The sequence below is a fragment of the Macaca fascicularis genome, chromosome 2 (assembly GCF_037993035.2).
Source record: "Macaca fascicularis isolate 582-1 chromosome 2, T2T-MFA8v1.1".
Classification (NCBI taxonomy): Eukaryota; Metazoa; Chordata; class Mammalia; order Primates; family Cercopithecidae; genus Macaca; species Macaca fascicularis.
The window spans coordinates 15363760-15382025 of NC_088376.1; the positions used below are offsets into that span (position 1 = coordinate 15363760).

General features: G+C 44.6%; 1 protein-coding gene, 1 long non-coding RNA gene and 1 pseudogene across 4 annotated transcripts in view; 1 reads left to right on the plus strand and 2 right to left on the minus strand.

Annotated features, from left to right (window-relative positions):
* GLB1 (galactosidase beta 1) overlaps positions 1-18266 on the plus strand; it is a 110684-nt gene that overhangs the window by 61713 nt on the left and 30705 nt on the right. The gene's annotated exons all lie outside the window — the stretch shown is intronic.
* LOC102118406 (protein SEC13 homolog pseudogene) lies at positions 1784-2849 on the minus strand (annotated as a pseudogene).
* On the minus strand, positions 5462-9767 carry LOC141409613 (uncharacterized). Its single transcript, XR_012430614.1, has 2 exons — positions 9444-9767; positions 5462-6175 (listed from the first exon to the last, which is right to left on the minus strand). It is a non-coding gene; the product is annotated as an uncharacterized lncRNA (long non-coding RNA).

Genomic DNA, 18266 nt, shown 5'->3' on the forward strand with positions numbered 1-18266 from the left:
TATTTGAATAATGCTGCCCTGAACATCAGAATACGAGAATCATTATGAATAAGTCTCTGCTTGTCATTCCTCTAGGGACATACCTAGAAGTGAAGTTGCTGGTAGGCTTATTTTTAGAATTATTTTCTTTCTGAAATAGTGAACTTTCCTAATGTGGAAAAAATCAAATCAAGTTTTACAACACTTATTTACATATGCTTTATTGTATACAATATCACTTTACATTTGGCCTCATCGTAACAGCACATTTTTATTCTCTCATACTTCTAGCTACTTCTTCCTGCCATCCCCTATCCCTGAAACTCCACACACTTTTCTTGACCTTCCCTTGCTCTTCTGATCGATGGTGGATAGTCTTACACTATCACCCTCAATCCGTCTGTATGCGGCTGTTTAAGAGGCCCTGCTCTATGAACCACTGCTGGGACCATTCTGACTGTCCCACTCTGGAACCAGAGCCAGGCAGAAGAATTTTAAACTTTAGTATTGACTGGCCGGGAAGGGATCTTACTTCCAGTCTGATTTGGATCTTTCATGATCTCTAGTTCTCTTTATGCCCTTTGTCATTTCTTCTTCTCACTGTCTAGTATAAACCATCACCCTTACACTTTATCCTAATGTGCAGGAGACACTGTCTCCTACTTCACCAAGAAAATAAATGCTATCGAATACACCAAATTAAGGAGCTTGAATTATAGGTAATGGTGCCTTTGAATTAGTTTAAAGAAGAAAATGATGTAATCGGCTATGCATTTCAAAATGACTATTGGATGAGGCAACAAAAAGGAATGTGTAGTTAGAATGAATCAAGAAATCATTACAAATTCCAAGTGTCTTCGTCAGTTTGAGCTGCAATAACAAAGTACCACAGACTGGGTGGTACTTATTTCTCATGGTTCTGGAGGGTGAAATGCCAGCATGGTTAGGTTCTGGTGAGGGCCCTCTTCCACACCGCAGAGCACTGACTTCTAAATGGATCCTTAATTATAAAAAGGGGGCCAAAGAGCTCTCTGGGATCTCATTTAAGGTACTAATCCCATCTCAAAGTCCCTACCACATAATACCATCACCTTAAGAGTTAGAATTTCAACATATGAGTTGTGGGAGGACACAAATGTTCAGTCCATAACAAAAAGATTAAATGATTAAAATAATCACAAATATCACTTTTTTTTTTTTTTTTTTTTTCTTGAGACAGTGTCTTGTTCTGTTGCCCAGGCTGGAGTGCAGTGGTGCAATCATAGCTCACTGCAGCTTCAAACCCCTGGACTCAAGCGGTCCTCCTGCCTCAGCCTCCTGAGCAGCTAGGGCTACAGGTGTGCACCACCACACCTGACTTTTTAAAAATTTTTTTGTAGCAACGGAGTCTCCCTATGTTGCCTGGGCTGCTCTCGAACTCCTGACCTCAAACAATCCTCCTGCCTTGGCCTCCCAGAGTGCTGGCATTACAGGCATGGGCAATTGTGTCCAGCCTACAACTTTTTTTTAAAAACATCATTTGGTTTTATTAACTGCTTGAAACCTCTACCATTCTTCATTCCTTACCTTTTGTTTTTTTTTAATAAGCAATATGTCTTTATTTAGTGACTTTGGAAACAAAACCTCCCAAATAATGCCTGAACCCAAAGTTACATAAAAATGGCTTAAAATATTTTAAAATAATAGATTTGAACATCATTTGTAGTTTCTGCCGCATAACATGAATGCTTTGAGCTGGACAGTAGATTACAAACCATCTCTGATCATGTTTAGACAGATTAGATGATCAATCTGTGGTTGCATTTGTAACTACCCCTAGGAAAAGAATCTCGTTGGAGTTGGGAGCTCTTCACAGTTGCTCAGTCAGTTGGCTCAGGATGGGGCAGTCCTGGAGCTGGCAGGTGGGAGGCTCCACCTGTCTTGCCACTGCTCGTTCTGCTGGCCCTCTATGACTGAAGCTGACACAGAGCCCTGGCCCTTGTTGACATCATTGATACACACCCACTGCCCGTCAACCGACTGCTTCCACAGGGTCACCTTATTGTCTCCACCAGAGATGGCCAAATGTTGGCTGTGATGGACCTGCCCACATGCCACATGACATCATTGAACTTGTGCAGCAATATGGGAGGCCATATATTCCCAAGGCATCATCACAGGTCCAAATGAACACACAACCATCCCGGGAGCAGCTGGCCACGGTGCTGGTGGGCAGGCTGATGGAGGGGGCCCAGGCCACATCTCAAACCCAGTCACTGTGTGCTTCCAGCTTCTGCTCCTCCTTCCACTGGCCATCCTTGAAGAGATTGTCACCGCTACCCGATGCAAACTTCTTGACATAATTGGGTTTCTGCCTGGACAGCTGGTCTGTGAGGCTTCCAGGTACAACAGCAGGGGCCCAGCTGACAGCATTGCAGCCAATGGTGTGAGCGTTGTTGATATTCTTCACTTCCCATTGGCCTTCCCCTGTATAAGTCAGCAGGAAGATGGCCCCATCTGAACTCCCACAGGCCAGGATTAGGCAGTAGTCATGGGGGGCCCAGCACAGAGTTCACTGAGGAGTCATATCCTGAGGGGTCGTGGGTCTTCTGCCAGGTGCCATTTTCCTCTTTCCAGATAATGACTTTCCAATCGTAGGAGCACAATGCCAGGATATTGCCATATGTGGGGTGAGCCCAGGCCACATGCCACAAGGACTCTCATGACTTCTGAGGTTGGCAATGAGGATCTGCCCTCCATTGTGCACTTTGAAGATTTTGACGGATTTTTCTGACGAGCAGGTTGCTCAGGTGGGTGCCATAGTAGTCCATCTGGGCATCATGAATCATGTCCTTATGGGAGGTATCCACAGTATTAATTACTGACACCATGATTGCAGCGTGGCTGCTCTAGGGACGTGGCAGCTCCTGGTGGTGCCTTCCCATTCCTTACCACCTTTTTTTTTTGAGACAGTCTCACTCTCTCACCCAGGCTGGAGTACAGTGGCACAGTCTTGGCTCACTGCAACCTCTGCCGCCCAGGTTCAAGCGATTCTCCTGCCTAGCCTCCCAAGTAACTGGGATTACAGGTGCGTGCCACCATACCTAGCTAATTTTGTATTTTTAGTAGAGACAGGGTTTCACCATGTTGACCAGGCTGGTCTCGAACTCTTGACCTCAAGTGATCCGCCTGCCTGGCCTCCCAAAGTGTTGGAATTACAGGCGTGAGCCACCCCACCTGGCCTCTTATCACCTTTTTTTAGCAACAGTGTTTGCCTCTTCACATGGCAACAGTGTTTGTAATCTTTTCCTCTGGAGAGAATAGGAATCTTTCTTTTTAGCCTGGCTGATTGAAATTTGTTTAGTATTGATAGTTTAGAAAAACAAAAAAGCTTCACATTTTGTTACTGATAATATTGTATAAATGTTTAAGATTGTAATCAAAATTGGGGAACTATCTCTCCAGTTCATTCATATATGAGCTGTAATTTTTGGAAGAAATTTTCACAGACAGGTTCTGACCCCATACAGTTCAAACCTTGCTTCTCCACAACCCATGTACTTCCGGGGCTGGGTGCCTTCAGGCATGATTATATCGCACTACGATGCTAAGTGAGTCAGCACATTGAGTGGAGGGATGATCTATTAATCATAACTTACCTACTCATGGAAGTAACCAGGAATCATATCAATATATCCTACTGTACCCATGTAAAGTAAATCCCTACTTTAACTGTTTTTTAGTTGGGTCGCCAAAATGCCTATAGCAACTGTAAAACCTCCCAAAGGAAGAGGACATTTGACACAGGGAAGCTGGAGCAGAAAGAGACAAGGATGTTAGCTTGTTATGGTCAAATTATATTACTTTCGCAAGTTTTACAAAAACATATGACAGTGTGAACATGCTGGTGGGATTCCTCCCTTGGGGCACTTCTGGATGCAGCTGCCACGGTAGCCTAGGAATGAGACGATGGCAGGGTCATCAGGGAGTGGAGAGGAAGCAATCAATTTGAAAAACATTTAGGGCTGGGCACAGTGGCTCTTGCCTGTAATCCCAGCACTTTGGGAGGCCAAAGTGGGAGGTTCGCCTGAGGCCAGGAAATCAAGACCAGCTTGGGCAACATAGTGAGACTCTGTCTCCACAAGAAAATTAAAACATTTAAATTAGGAAAGAAAAGTGTTCAGGGGGTAAAATTGATAGGATTTTGGTGATGGACGGAACACAGGTGTGAGAAAGAATGAGGAATTGTTGATTTGTCCAGGTTACAACCTTAGTTAGAGAACTAGGTGGGTACTGGGATCGGCACCTAAGATAGAGGATTGCAGAGGAGGCCCTGGCAGGGACAGGGGAAGCAAGTTCAGTTCTGGGCTTGTTCAGCTCAGTGTTTCCGGGAACATCCAGGTAGAGAGATTTCTCCATAAGCACCAACACTTAATAGTAAGACACTCCAGGGAGAAGTCTGAAAGGCTGGCGCAGATTCTGGGGCCATCAGTGCAAATGGAAACCGAAGTCCAGGGAGAAGTTGAGGCTGCACATGGGGAACTGACTGAGGAGGACGATGGGCCAAGCAAAAGACAAACCCGGGGAATCCAAAGCTTTAACCACTGGGCAGAGTAAGAGAACCCACAAAGGAGACAGAGTCTTTAGAAATTGCCAGGCTCAGTGGCTCATGTGTGTAATCCCAGCACTTTGGGAGGCTGAGGTGGGATCACCTGAGGTCAGGAGTTCGAGACCAGCCTGGCCAACATGGTGAAACTCCGTCTCTACTAAAAATAAAAAAATTAGCTGGAATGGTGCACTCCTGTAGTCCCAGCTACTCTGGAGGCTGAGGCAGGAGAATTGCTTGAACCCAGGAGGCAGAGGTTGCAGTGAGCCGAGATCACACTGTTGCACTCCAGCCTGGGTGACGAGCAAAACTCTGTCTCAAAAACAAAACAAAAAAAGAAATGAACGTAATTCAATAGCTTATGATAGATTGCAGCTTAACATGTCATATTTTCCATCTTTGATATTTCTGGTTTGAAAGAGAAATTAACTACAAGATTTAGTGGAGATATATCTGTTTTGTTTTTGTTTTTGTTTTTTTGTTTGTTTTTGAGACAGAGTCTTGCTCTGTCACCCAGACAACTTCCACCTCCCTGGTTCAAGTGATTCTCTTGCCTCAGCCTCCCAAGTAGATGGGATTAGAAACATACACCAATGCATATGGCTAATTTTTGTATTTTTAGTAGAGACGGAGTTTCACCATGTTGGCCAGGCTGGTCTCAAACTCCTGACCTCAAGTGATCCACCCGCCTCGGCCTCCCAAAGTGCTGGGATTACAGGTGTGAGCCACCGCACCCAGCCAGTGGGCTCTTTCTTATGAGACTTTGTAGATATTCCATTAGCTGATTTGTTAAAGGATCGTCAAAATATTTGCTTGCGTCAAGTAAGGGAATTGGATGGTAAATATCCCCTATATATAGCTGTACCTGCCTCCTTCCTTCATCAAAGACTCAAAAAGTGGAATACGTCTCCTCTTTAATCCATTTCAAGAGCACATTAGGTGGTGATGGGCAATATATTTCACTGACATGGACTCCTGGGGATAATCTCCCAGCAGGTTGCATAAGCCTATGCTCAGTGGTGAAGGCCCCCAGGCGGCTCTCTTCATAAGAATCTTCAAGGCATGGCAAAGCTCATGACGTTTGCATTTTAAAAGGCATTTGCTTTGGTGTGGGTAAAACTCAACCAAACATGGTTAACACTTTGACCTCGAGGATGAACCATAAAAATATAGGGCAGCGACCTCCTCTTCCCTACTGATTCCTGAGAGGGGCAGTGGTGAGTTTATTTTTGTATGCTGTCAAATCAACTGAGACCCATTTTAAGAGTTTTGTTTCTGTTCTTTATAGGGATTCCATCAAAGTCAGAGTTCCGCTGATTTTTTGGAAACGGGTCACTGTAAAAATTAATCAACTGGTAGTTGAGGATCTTGATAATTGGAGTGGATTCTGGGATTCCCAAAGGTAGTAACTGGGCTTAGTGGTGAAGAGGGGATGGGAGAAGAGCCACAGTGATTTTTCTGTACTTCAAAAGCTTAATGAAGTTTGAAATTTGATCCAGGATTTGTCTACACTGGCTGATTGATCATCCTGCTCTGTTCATGACTGGAATGCCATTGGCTTGATACGCAGACACAGCTGTCTCTTGCTGATGTATAGTGACATGTGCATCCCTGTGAAGAGACCACCAAACAGGCTTTGTGTGAGCAATAAAGCTTTTTAATCACCTGAGTGCAGGCGGGCTGAGTCCGAAAAGAGAGTCAACGAAAAGAGATAAGGGTGGGGCTGTTTTATAGGATTTGGGTAGGTAAAGGAAAATTACAGTCAAAGGGGGGTTGTTCTCTGGTGGGCAGGAGTGGGGGTCACAAGGTGCTCAGTGGGGGAGCTTTTTGAGCCAGGATGTGCCAGGAAAAGAACTTTCACAAGGTAATGTCATCACCGAAGGCAAAGACCAGCCATTTTCACTTCTTTTGTGGTGGAATGTCATCAGTTAAGGCGGGGCAGGGCATTTTTACTTCTTTTGTGATTCTTCAGTTATGTGCAAGTCACAGGGGATGCGATGACTTGGCTTGGGCTTAGAGGTCTGACATTCCTGCCTTATATTAATAAGAAAAATAAAACAAAATAGTGTTGAAGTGTTGGGGCGGCGAAAATTTTTGGGGGGTGGTATGGAGAGAGAATGGGCAATGTTTCTCAGGGCTGCTTCAAGCGGGATTAGGGGCAGCGTGGGAGCCTAGAGTGGGAGAGATTAAACTGAAGGGAGATCTTGTGGTAAGAGGCGATATTGTGAGGATGTTAGAAGGAGCATTTGTCTCATAGAATGATTGGTGATGGCCTGGATATGGTTTTGGATGAATTGAGAAACTAAACGGAAGATACAAGGTATGAATAAAAGAAGGAGAAAAAATAGGTATTAAAGGACTAAGAATTGGGAGGTCCTAGGACATCTAATTAGAGAGAGCCTAAGGGGGTTCAGCATAATTACTTGCTTGGTTGGTGAGTTTTTAGGCTCTACGTTTTTGGGGTGCAGTTCAAGTTGTTCCGGTGTCTGGAATGAGACTGGGGCTTAATTAAAAAGGAGTGTCCACACAAGAGCTCAAATGGGCTGTAACCTGTAGCATTCCGAGGACAGGCCTGAATTTTGAGAAGGGAAAGTGGTAAAAGTATTGTCTAGTCCTTTCTAAGTTGGTGACTGAGCTTGGTGAGGTGTGTTTTTAAAAGACCATTAGTCCATTCTACTTTTCCTGAAGATTGAGGACGGTAAAGGATATAAAGGTGTCACTGAATACCAAGAGCCTGAGAAACTGCTTGGGTAATTTGACTAATAAAGGCTGGTCCGTTATCAGACTGTATAGAGGTAGGAAGGCCAAACTGAGGAATTATGTCTGACAGAAGGGAAGGAATGACCGCGGTGGCCTTCTCAGACCCTGTGGGAAAGTCCTCTACTTATCCAGTGAAAGTGTCTACCTAGACCAAGAAGTATTTTAGTTTCCTGACTGGAAGCATGTGAGTAAAGTCAATTTGCCCATCCTGGGCGGGGGCAAAACCTCCAGCTTGATGTGTAGGAAAGGGAGGGGCCCTGGACAATCCCTGAGGGGCAGTAGAATAGCAGACGGAACCCTGAGAAGTGATCTCCTTGAGGATAGATTTCCATGTTGGAAAGAAAATGAGAGGTTCTAAGAGACGGGCTAGCGGCTTGTAACCTACATGGAAGAGGTTATGAAATGACGACAGAATAGAATGGGCCTGTGAGGCTGGAAGGAGATATTTCCCTTGGTCTGAGAACCATTTGCCTTGTGTGGGAAGAGATTGACAGGTAGAGGTTTCAGTGGGGGAGTAGGTGGGAGTGGCCAATGTGAAGAAGAAAAACATAGAAGTTGGAACACTAGCTGCTTTTTTAGTTAACTTATCAGCATAAGCATTGTCCTGAGCGATGGTTGGGGGAAGAAAACAGATTTTGGAAGTTATGAGAACTGTAGAGAGTTGAGCATAGTTTGTGATTTTTAGGGCCTCTAACAGTATTAAAGCAGTGGCAGCCGCTGCACGCAGACATGAGGGCTAGGCTAAAACAGTAAGGTCAAGTAGTTTGGACAGAGAGGCTACAGGACGTGGTCCCGGCTCTTGTGTAAGAAATCTGTCCGCACTAACCATGCCTAGGAAGGAAAGGAGTTGTTGTTTTGTAGAAGGGATTGGGTTTTGGGAGATTAGTCGGACACGATCAGCAGGGAGAGTAAGTGTGTATTTGTGAGAATTATGCCGAGATAGGTAACAGATGAGGAAGAAATTTGGGCTTGACTGAAGTAATGGGTCTGTCTGTGAAGCCTTGCGGCAGTAGAGCCTAGGTAATTTGCTGAGCCTGATGGGTGTCAGGGTCAGTCCAAGTGAAAGCGAAGAGAGGCTGGGATGACGGGTGTAAAGGAATAGTAAAGAAAGTATGTTTGAGATCCAGAACAGAATAATGGGTTGTGGAGGAAGGTATTGAGGACAAAAGAGTGTACGGGTTGGGCACCACAGGGTGGATAGGCAAAACAATTTGATTAATAAGGCTCAGATCTTGAACTAACCTGTAAGCCTTGTCTGGTTTTAGGACAGGTAAAATGGGGGAATTGAAAGGAGAGTTTACAGGCTTTAAAAGGCCATGCTGTAGCAGGCGAGTGATAACAGGCTTTAATCCTTTTAAAGCATGCTGTGGGATGGGATATTGGCATTGAGTGGGGTAAGGGTAATTAGGTTTTAATGAGATGGTAAGTGGTGCATGATCAGTCACCAAGGAGGGAGTAGAGGTATCTTATACTTGTGGGTTAAGGTGGGGAGATACAAGGGGAGGATGCGAACGAGGCTTTGAACTGGTAAAAAACACAGAAATGAGGCATGGCTGTAGCCCAGGAATAGTCAGGGAAGCAGATAATTTAGTTAAAATGTCTTGACCTAATAAGGGAGGTGGGCAGGTGTGGATAACTAAAAAGGAGTGTATAAAAGAATGTTGTCCTAGCCGGGCGCGGTGGCTCACGCCTGTAATCCCAGCACTTTGGGAGGCCGAGGCGGGCGGATCACAAGGTCAGGAGATCGAGACCACGGTGAAACCCCGTCTCTACTAAAAATACAAAAAACTAGCCGGGCGTGGTGGCGGCGCCTGTAGTCCCAGCTACTCGGGAGGCTGAGGCAGGAGAATGGCGGGAACCCGGGAGGCGGAGCTTGCTGTGAGCCGAGATCGCGCCACTGCACTCCAGCCTGGGCGACAGAGCAAGACTCCGTCTCAAAAAAAAAAAAAAAAAAAAGAATGTTGTCCAAATTGGCACCAGAGTTGGGGAGTTTTAAGAGGTTTAGAAGCCTGGCCGTCAATACCCACAACAGTTATGGAGGCAAGGGAAACAGGCCTTTGAAACGAAGATAATGTGGAGTGGGTAGCCTCCATATTGATTAAGAAGGGGACAGACTTACCCTCCACTGTAAGAGTTATCCAGAGTCTGTGATGGTCCAGGAGGCTTCCGAGGTAATGGGACAGCATCAATCTTCAGCCACTAAGCCAAGAAGGTGTGGGAAGGAGTCAGTCAGAGAGCCTTGGGCCAGAGCTCCAGGGGCTCTGGGAGTGGCTGCTGGGCGAGTTGGACAGTCCGATTTCCAGTGGGGTCCTGCACAGATGGGACACGGCTTAGGAGGAATCCCAGGCTGCGGGCATTCCTTGGCCCAGTGGCCAGATTTCCAGCACTTGTAGCAAGCTCCTGGGGGAGGAGGTTCTGGAGGAACCCCTGGCAGCTGCGGTTCAGGCGTTCAGAGTTGTGTGCTGGAGATGTGGCTGGGCTTTGTCTCACAGTGGAGGCAAGGAATTGCAACTCAGAAATAAGTTGCTACTTGGCTGCCTTTACTCTATTATTGTACACCTTGAAGGCAACGTTCATTAAGTCCTCTTGTGGGGTTTGAGGGCTGGAATTTAATTTTTGGAGCTTTATTTAATGTCGGGAACAGATTAGGTAATAAAATAAAATGCATATTAAGAATAAGATGGCCTTCTGACCTTTCAGGGTCTAGGGCTGAAAAGCGTCTCAGGGTTGCTGCCAAACGAGCCATGAACTGAGCTGGGTTTTTCATATTTGATGAAAAAGAGCCTAAACGCTAACTGATTTGGGAGAGGTCAGATAAAGGAAAAGGAATATTAACCTTGACTATGCCTTTAGCTCTAGCAACTTTTTTAAGAGGAAATGCTGGGCAGGTTGGGGAGGGCTAGTCGTGGAACGAAACTGTGAGCCAGACCGGGTGTGAGGAGGGGAGGTGATAAAAGGATTATAGGATGGGGGAGCGGAGGCTGAGGAAAAATTGGGACCTAGCTCGGCCTGGGAAAGGGGAGAGGTCAGATGTGTCTGTAGAAAAGGAAGACTGGAAAGACTCAGCAGCACTTGGGGTTGGGACTGAGGGGACAGGCGGGAGGGAAAGAAGGAAGATTTGGGACAAGCTGCATTGGGAACAGAGACTAGGGAGGGACCGATGTGTAAAAGAATGCCTGGACGTCAGGCACCTGAGACCGTTTGTCCATTTTACAACAAGAATTATTTAGATCTTGTAGGATGGAAAAATCGAAAGTGCCGTTTTCTGGCTATTTGGAACTACTGTCGAGTTTGTATTGGGGTCAAGCGGCATTGTAGAAGAAAATAAGGCATTTAGGTTTTAGGTCTGGTGTGAGTTGAAGAGGTTTTAAGTTCTTGAGAACACAGGCTAAGGGAGAAGGAGGAGGAATGGAGGGTGGAAGGTTGCCCATAGTGAAGGAGGCAAGCCGAGAGAAAAGAGAGAGAGTAGAGACATGGAGAGAAGGAGTTTTGGGGTTCTTGCCCTCCAGAAAAGCGGGAAAGGGGTCGAGGTGCGGAAATAAAGGATTGGGGTACAAAAATAAGTTGGGGTGCAAAAATAAGAGTTCTGGGCACAAAAATAAGAGGTCAGGGTTCTTGCCCCTCCCCCAGAAAAGCAGAGAAGGGGTAGAAACAGGGAGAGAAGGGGTCGGGGTGCTTGCCCGTAACCCAGAAAAGCAGAGAAGGGGTAAAGACAGGGAGAGAAGGGGTCAGGGTGCTTGCCCCTCCCCCAGAAAAGCAGAGAAGGTGTAGAGACAGGGCGAGAAGGGGTCAGGGTACTTGTCCCTCCCCCAGAAAAGCAGAGAAGGGGTAGAGACAGGGAGAGAAGGGGTCGGGGTGCTTGCCCCTCCCCCAGAAAAGCGGGACTTGCCACTAAGGGTGAAGGACCAAGGCAGGCATCCCTGCAGCATGGTCAGACACCTCTGAAACATGGGTGAGTAATCAGAGAGGCGTCCCTGCAATGATTAAACACCAAGGGAAGGCTGCCTTCCCCAGTCCGTGACCAACACTAGCGTTTTGGGTCCATGGATAAAACGTGTCTCCTTTGTCTCTACCAGAAAATGAAAGGAATTGAAATTAAGAGAAGGGAGAGAACGAAGGTTGGCACCAAGATTGAAAGGAGAAAGAGGTGAGAGAGGTTGGAGAAGAGAGTAAAAAGAGGCCACTTACCTGATTTAAAATTGGTGAGATGTTTCTTGGGCTGGTTGGTCTGAGGACCAGAGGTCGTAGGTGGATCTTTCTCACGGAGCAAAGAGCAGGAGGACAAGGGATTGATCTCCCAAAGGAGGTCCCCTGACCTGAGTCACGGCACCAAAATGACATGCGTGCCCATGTGAAGAGACCACCAAACAGGCTTTGTGTGAGCAATAAAGCTTTTTAATCACCTGGGTGCAGGCGGGCCGAGTCCGAAAAGAGAGTCAGCAAAGGGAGATAAGGGTGGGGCCGTTTTATAGGATTTGGGTAGGTAAAGGAAAATTACAGTCAAAGGGGGGTTGTTCTCTGACGGGCAGAAGTGGGGGTCACAAGGTGCTCAGTGGGGGAGGTTTTTGAGCCAGGATGTGCCAGGAAAAGAACTTTCACAAAGTTTTCACTTCTTTTGTGGTGGAATATCATCAGTTAAGGCGGGGCAGGGCATTTTCACTTCTTTTGTGATTCTTCAGTTACGTGCAAGTCACAGGGGATGCGATGGCTTGGCTTGGGCTCAGAGGCCTGACGTGTAGTGCTGGTGAAAACTAATGTTTTATGTCTGATGTTACAGATGAGAAAGGGAATATTACTTAGCAACTGTTAAATCGTCTTTTAAAGTGCCTACTGATCTCTTCATTTCCTGTAGAGTTGGCTTTTCTAGTCCATCTTCCAGAGTGATTTCTCTGAAACACTGATGTGATCGCTTATCAGTCTTTTGGCTAAGATCAAGTGTAGTATCAAAAACACTGATACGGTCAGGATACCTTCCATGACTTGGCCCCTATATTTTTCCAGCCTCATCTTTCAATTCTCCCTTCTTAGATGTGACTCCCTGGCCCTAAGATGGAGCTATATACAATTCCATGAATGAGACATTGCTGTTTATACTTCCTGGTCTCTGCACCCTCTGCCTTTGTTCACCTGGAAATGAAGACACACCTCACTTGCCTTATCTGCAGAGTCTTCTTTGATCCACTTGTCAGCTGAGTTAGTCACATTTTGTTTTCTATCCCTTATATTGTAGAAATCTTTTAAAAACTTTTTTTTTTCTTAACTTTTCTTTTAGGTTCATGGGTACACATGCAAGGTTGTTGTGTAGGTAAACTGTGTGTCACAGGGGTTTGGTATACAGATTATTTTGTCACCCAGGTAATAAGCATAGTACCTGATAGGTCATTCTTTGATCCTCTCCCTCCTCCCACCTGCCACCCTCAAACAGGACCTGATTCTGTTCCCCTTTTTGTGTCCATGTGTTCTCATCATTTAGCTCCCACTTATAAGTGAGAACATGCAGTATTTGGTTTTCTGTTCCTGCATTAGTTTGCTTAGGATAATGGCCTCCAGGTCCATCTGTGTTGCTGCAAAGGACATGATCTTGTTCTTTTTTTATGGCTGCGTAGTATTCCATGGTGTATATAAACCACATTTTCTTTATCCAGTCTACCATTGATGGTCATTTAGGTTGATTCCGTGTCTTTGCTATTGAAAATACTACTTTTCATGGTATGTTAATATAACTGATTTATACACATTTCTTACTCTCTGGAATAGGAGCTGTTTATAAGTCTAGTACCAAGCATAGGACCTGACACAAAGTATTTTCTTAATAAGAGTTTGTTGAATGAATGTATGAAAACATTAAAGGTCTTGGTGAAGGAAAAGCTGGTCACCACTGAATCTAGTGGATTCCACAGGGAAAAGAGCAGCTTCCTGTATTGAATGTGTCCAGTTAAGTATGAGAAGCAACATTTGCAATTGCTCTGAATAGTATGATTAAAGCACAAATTGTTATGGAAAAATAATGGTTTAGAAGTATAGCATTTTGGTATATTTGTTCATTTCTTTTCTGAAACGTTAATTAGCTAAGGTAAAGATGAGGATTTTGCTATATAATAATCAAACTAGTATCAATGAAAAATCAATATTAAAATGAAAAGTTAGAAAATTGTAATAAATGGGATAGACAGATGAAAGCTTAATATCTATATTATAATGAGCTAATACCACTGATCAGAATATCAAGATCTACATAGAAAATTGGATAAATGACAGCCAGGCGCAGTGGCTCACGCCTGTAATCCCAGCACTTAGGCTGAGGCGGGCGGATCACCTGAGGTCGGGAGTTTGAGACCAGCCTGACCAACATGGAGAAACCTCGTTCCTACTAAAAATACAAAAAATTAGCCAGGCGTGGTGGCACATCCCTATAATCCCAGCTACTCGGGAGGCTGAGGCAGGAGAATCACTTGAACCTGGGAGGCGGAGGTTGCGCTGAGCCAAGATTGTGCCATTGCACTCCAGCCTAGGCAGCAAGAGCAAAACAACGTATCAAAAAAAAAAAAATGGGTAAATGACATAAACAAGTATGGATGCTTGGTGAAAATGTGGGTATACACTATTTTAAGAGTCATATAAAATACTCATATCCTTTGACCTAGTCACCCCACACTTGGGGCGTTACTTTTAAAAAATAAAAATTTAAAAGAAGGATAATGCTATAGACATGAAGTTGTTTGTTGCAACTTATAAATTTTGATATTTATGATATCAAAATTGGAAACAATTCAACCCCTAACATAGGAAGGATTATGTAAATTCTGTCATATCCACACAAAACACTATAATATGCAATAAGTAAAATTGTTTTCAATATTTAACCATGTCAAAAGTGCTTTTAGTAAGTGGCAGTAGCAAATTACAAAATTATCTCTTAAGTTTATGTTATATGTATGCATAAGGGGAGAGTCTAGGAGGGAAACTGGAAGAGAAGGTTTTGTGGTGGCTTTGGGGGTTGTTTTGTTTTGTTTTTGGAATTGTGGGTGAAAAAACTTTCTTTTTTTTTTCTTTTTTTGAGACGAAGTCTTGCTCTGTCGCCCAGGCTGGAGTGCAGTAGCACGATCTCAGCTCATTGCCACCTCTGCCTCCTGGGTTCAAGCGATTCACCTGCATCAGCCTCCTGAGTAGCTGGGACTACAGGAGCGCGCCACTGTGCTTGGCTAATTTGTTTGTATTTTTAGTAGAGATGGGGTTCTGCCATGTTGGCCAGGCTAGTCTCAAACTCCTGACCTCAGGTGATCCACCCACCTCAGCCTCCCAAAGTGCTGGGATTACAGGCATGAGCCACCACACTGGGCCTAATACTTTCTGTTCTATTGTTACAACAATAAGGAGGCAGGGCGGAGCAGTGGGAACAGCGCTAGACTTGGAGCCACAGTACCAACTCCCTCCCTTGTTCTCTTTATAACCTCGAGCTAGTTTCTCAGTCTTCTCTCTAAAGAGGAAATATAATAACTAGGTATGAGAGCCTTTGGAAGTAGTACATGAGATAACAGTACAGGCGTCTAAGCACTGCATCAAAGTGAGCTGAGTGTAGGTTGAACAAGTATGTCCATACGATGACTTTTTCTTCCAGTGTGGTAGAAAAGATTGCAGTCCTAGTTAAATTGGAATCCGCCTTGAACTTTAAGAGATAAATGACATGGTCACTAATATGTGCGGGTAAGTAGGGAACCTCAGGAAACCGATCATACTGTTCTCAGGTCCCTCTTTGTGAATTTGTGTTTTCTGCTTTTATTGGCCAGAATGGGGAGTGAGAAGGGATGGGTAAACGGCTAGCGGAGGAGTGTGGTCTAGACTTCAGGGAAAGTGGGAAAAGAGATCTTACAACATTTTTCACTTTCCAAGATAAATAGTAACTCTTTGATCCCACATTTATTTCTTTTAATATTATGTTTTAAAAGTTTCATAGAGATAATAGATTCATCTTGTGGGTACAAAGCACTTTCCAGAGCAAGATGGCCAACTGACCACCTCCTTATCTCTTCTCCCTTCCAAAATGTTACTTCTTTCAAAACATGGGCATCTTTTTAAAAATGGAGACAGTAAAGGGGGAGTTGTTCATGCATAACAGATTTCAAAAGATCTGTGGTGGCTGAGGATGTAGGATAAGGAAATCTCAGTCCCTAGTGAGTGTGGAATAGAGTTACAGGAACAGAGAACAGGGAGTAGACTGGTCTCAAAGAACCACGGAGACCAGGTCCTGGAAATACATGAGTGGCAAAAGATAGGAATGAAATGCAGCTGACAGTGAGAAGGTTAATTAAACCTTACGTATTTTCTGTTAGGTCCTCCGCTCCTTCACCTCAGTCTCAAATACAGACCGTCCACCAGGGAGGCATCTTTCTACCAGTCAGAAAATCACAGGGGATTTTCCTTAAAACATTAAAAAAAGTAAACAGCCCCAGATTAAAGACCCTCCCCATTACATCTGATTCTGTCAAAGCACCCTAAAACAAAACCCCTAGACCTGGGCGTGGTGGCTCACGCCTGTAATCCCAGCACTTTGGGAGGCTGAGGCAGGCAGGTCACCTTAAGTCAGGAGTTCGAGACCAGCCTGGCCAACATGGTGAAATCCCGTCTCTAGTAAAATTACAAAAAAATTAGCTGGACATGGTGGTGGGCACCTGTATTCCCAGCTACTCAGGAAGCTGAGGCAGGAGAATCACTTGAACCTGGGAGACGGAGGTTGCAGTGAGCTGAGATCGTGTCACTGCACTCCAGCCTGGGCAACAAGAGCAAAACTCGGTCTCAAAAAAAAAAAAAAACCCAGAGGACAAGCCCTGCTCCTGTGCACAGAGCAGGAAGCACTGTTAGAGACAAGACAGTTATGCAGATGCTGGGGCATTCATTTGCATTACCATTAAATAGGAATGAACAACCAAGCATGGGCAGACACTGAGGACAACCATAAAACCTGCAACAGGAAAGAGAAAGACCAAGATGAAATAAACAGAAGAGTGACTGTAGAGGCAACAAAGAATTCAGGGGACAGGAGAGATCTTAAGTACAAAAAACAAAATCCATTAAGTTAATGTCTTTCAGAGGTATATTACATCCATAAGGTAAGAATGGGATACTTTGAAAAAGAAGCTACTAGAGAACAAGAGTTCTTGGATATTAAGAAGAATCTCCTAGAAACTAGAACCAGAATACAGAGATGGAAATCAGAAAAGATACGAGATAATGAGGAACAATCTAGGATGTCCAACTTGTTACTGATAAGAAAGAAAAAATTGGAGAAAAAATGTCAAAGAAGTAATACAGAATTTTTTCAAAATTGAAAGGGATATCTGAGTTGTTGAACATAAGGAATGCAAAGAAGGTACATAGTCAGATGTATTTCTGGGAAATTTTAGGACATTGAGAATAAAGAGGTGACAGAGGACTGGGTGTTATGGCTCATGCCTATCATCCCAGCACTTTGGGAAGCTGAGGTGGGCAGATCACTTGAGGCCAGGAGTTTGAGACCAGGCTGGCCAACATGGTGAAACCCTGTCTCTACTAAAAATACAAAAATTAGCCAGGCATGGTGATGTGAGTCTGTAATCCCAGCTATTCAAGAGGCTGAGGCATGAGAATCACTTGAACCCAGGAGGTGGAGGTTGTAGGCAGTGGAGATCACGCCACTGCACTTCAGCCTGGGTGACAGAGCGAGACTCCATCTCAAAAAAACAAAACAAAACAAAAAGAGGCGACATAGGGTAATATGCTAATTGATGGAACTAAGAAATAAAGATATAAGGATATTATTTTAAAGGTAACTAGGAGAGAAGCTGAAAATGTTGATACAAACATAATAGCAAGAAAGGAAGATAAAGTTTCTTTATCTTCTGGGCCGTACTCTCATGTGTTGAAGAAATCAATGATAAGAAAAAGCAGTACACATATATTACTTAGAGACCAGAAGAAGCAAAAATAGGAACAATTAAATAATTTTAAAATGTGCTGGGCGTGGTGGCTCACACCTGTAATCCCAGCACTTTGGGAGGCCAAGATGGGAGGATCGCTTGAGTTCATGGGTTCGAGACCAGCCTAGGCAACATAATGAGACCCCATTTCTACAAAAATAAAAATAAAAATTAGCAGGTCATGGTGGTGCATGCCTATAATCCCAGCTACTCAGGAGGCTGAGACAGGAGGATCGCTGGAACTCAGAAGGTTGAGTCTGCAGTGAGCCATGATTGTGCCACTGTACTCCAGCCTGGGCAACAGCCTATCTCAAAATAAAATAATAAAAAATGATAATTTTTAAATGGCTTCCTCTGAAAGACAGAACTAAGAAAAAAGTGAGGCAGGGGACTCTTGCTTTTCACCATAACAGTCTTTTGTCCTCCTATTTTATTTTATTATGTATTTATTTATTTTGAGATAGAGTCTCACTCTGTCGTCCAGACTGGAGTGCAGTGGTGCAATCTCAGCTCGCTGCAACCTCTGCCTCCCAGGTTCAAGCAATTCTCATGTCTCAGCCTCCCAAGTAGCTGAGACTACAGGTGTGTGCCACCACGCCTGGCTAATTTTGTATTTTTAGTAGAGATGGGGTTTCACCATGTTGGCCAGGCTGGTCTCAAACTCCTGACCTCAAGCGATCTGCCTGCCTCCACCTCCCAAAGTGCTGGAATTACAGGCGTGAGCCACCGTGCCAGGCCTTGTCCTCCTCCTTTTAAAAATTATTAGTTTTTATTATTGTTACAGGATCTTTGGGGTGTCGCTTTTCTGGCTGGAAACCTCTGTGGCCTGTGGCGCCTTTGCCTGAGTTTTGCTTGGGCCCACTGGGCTCGTTCTGCTCGCTTGGCCTGGCAGGCTGCACTTGGCTCATGCTTCCTGCCTGGATCCCATACCTGCCAAAGACAAGTCAGGCATAGAACGGCAAGGGGTGTGTGAGCAAGCATGTGGTTGA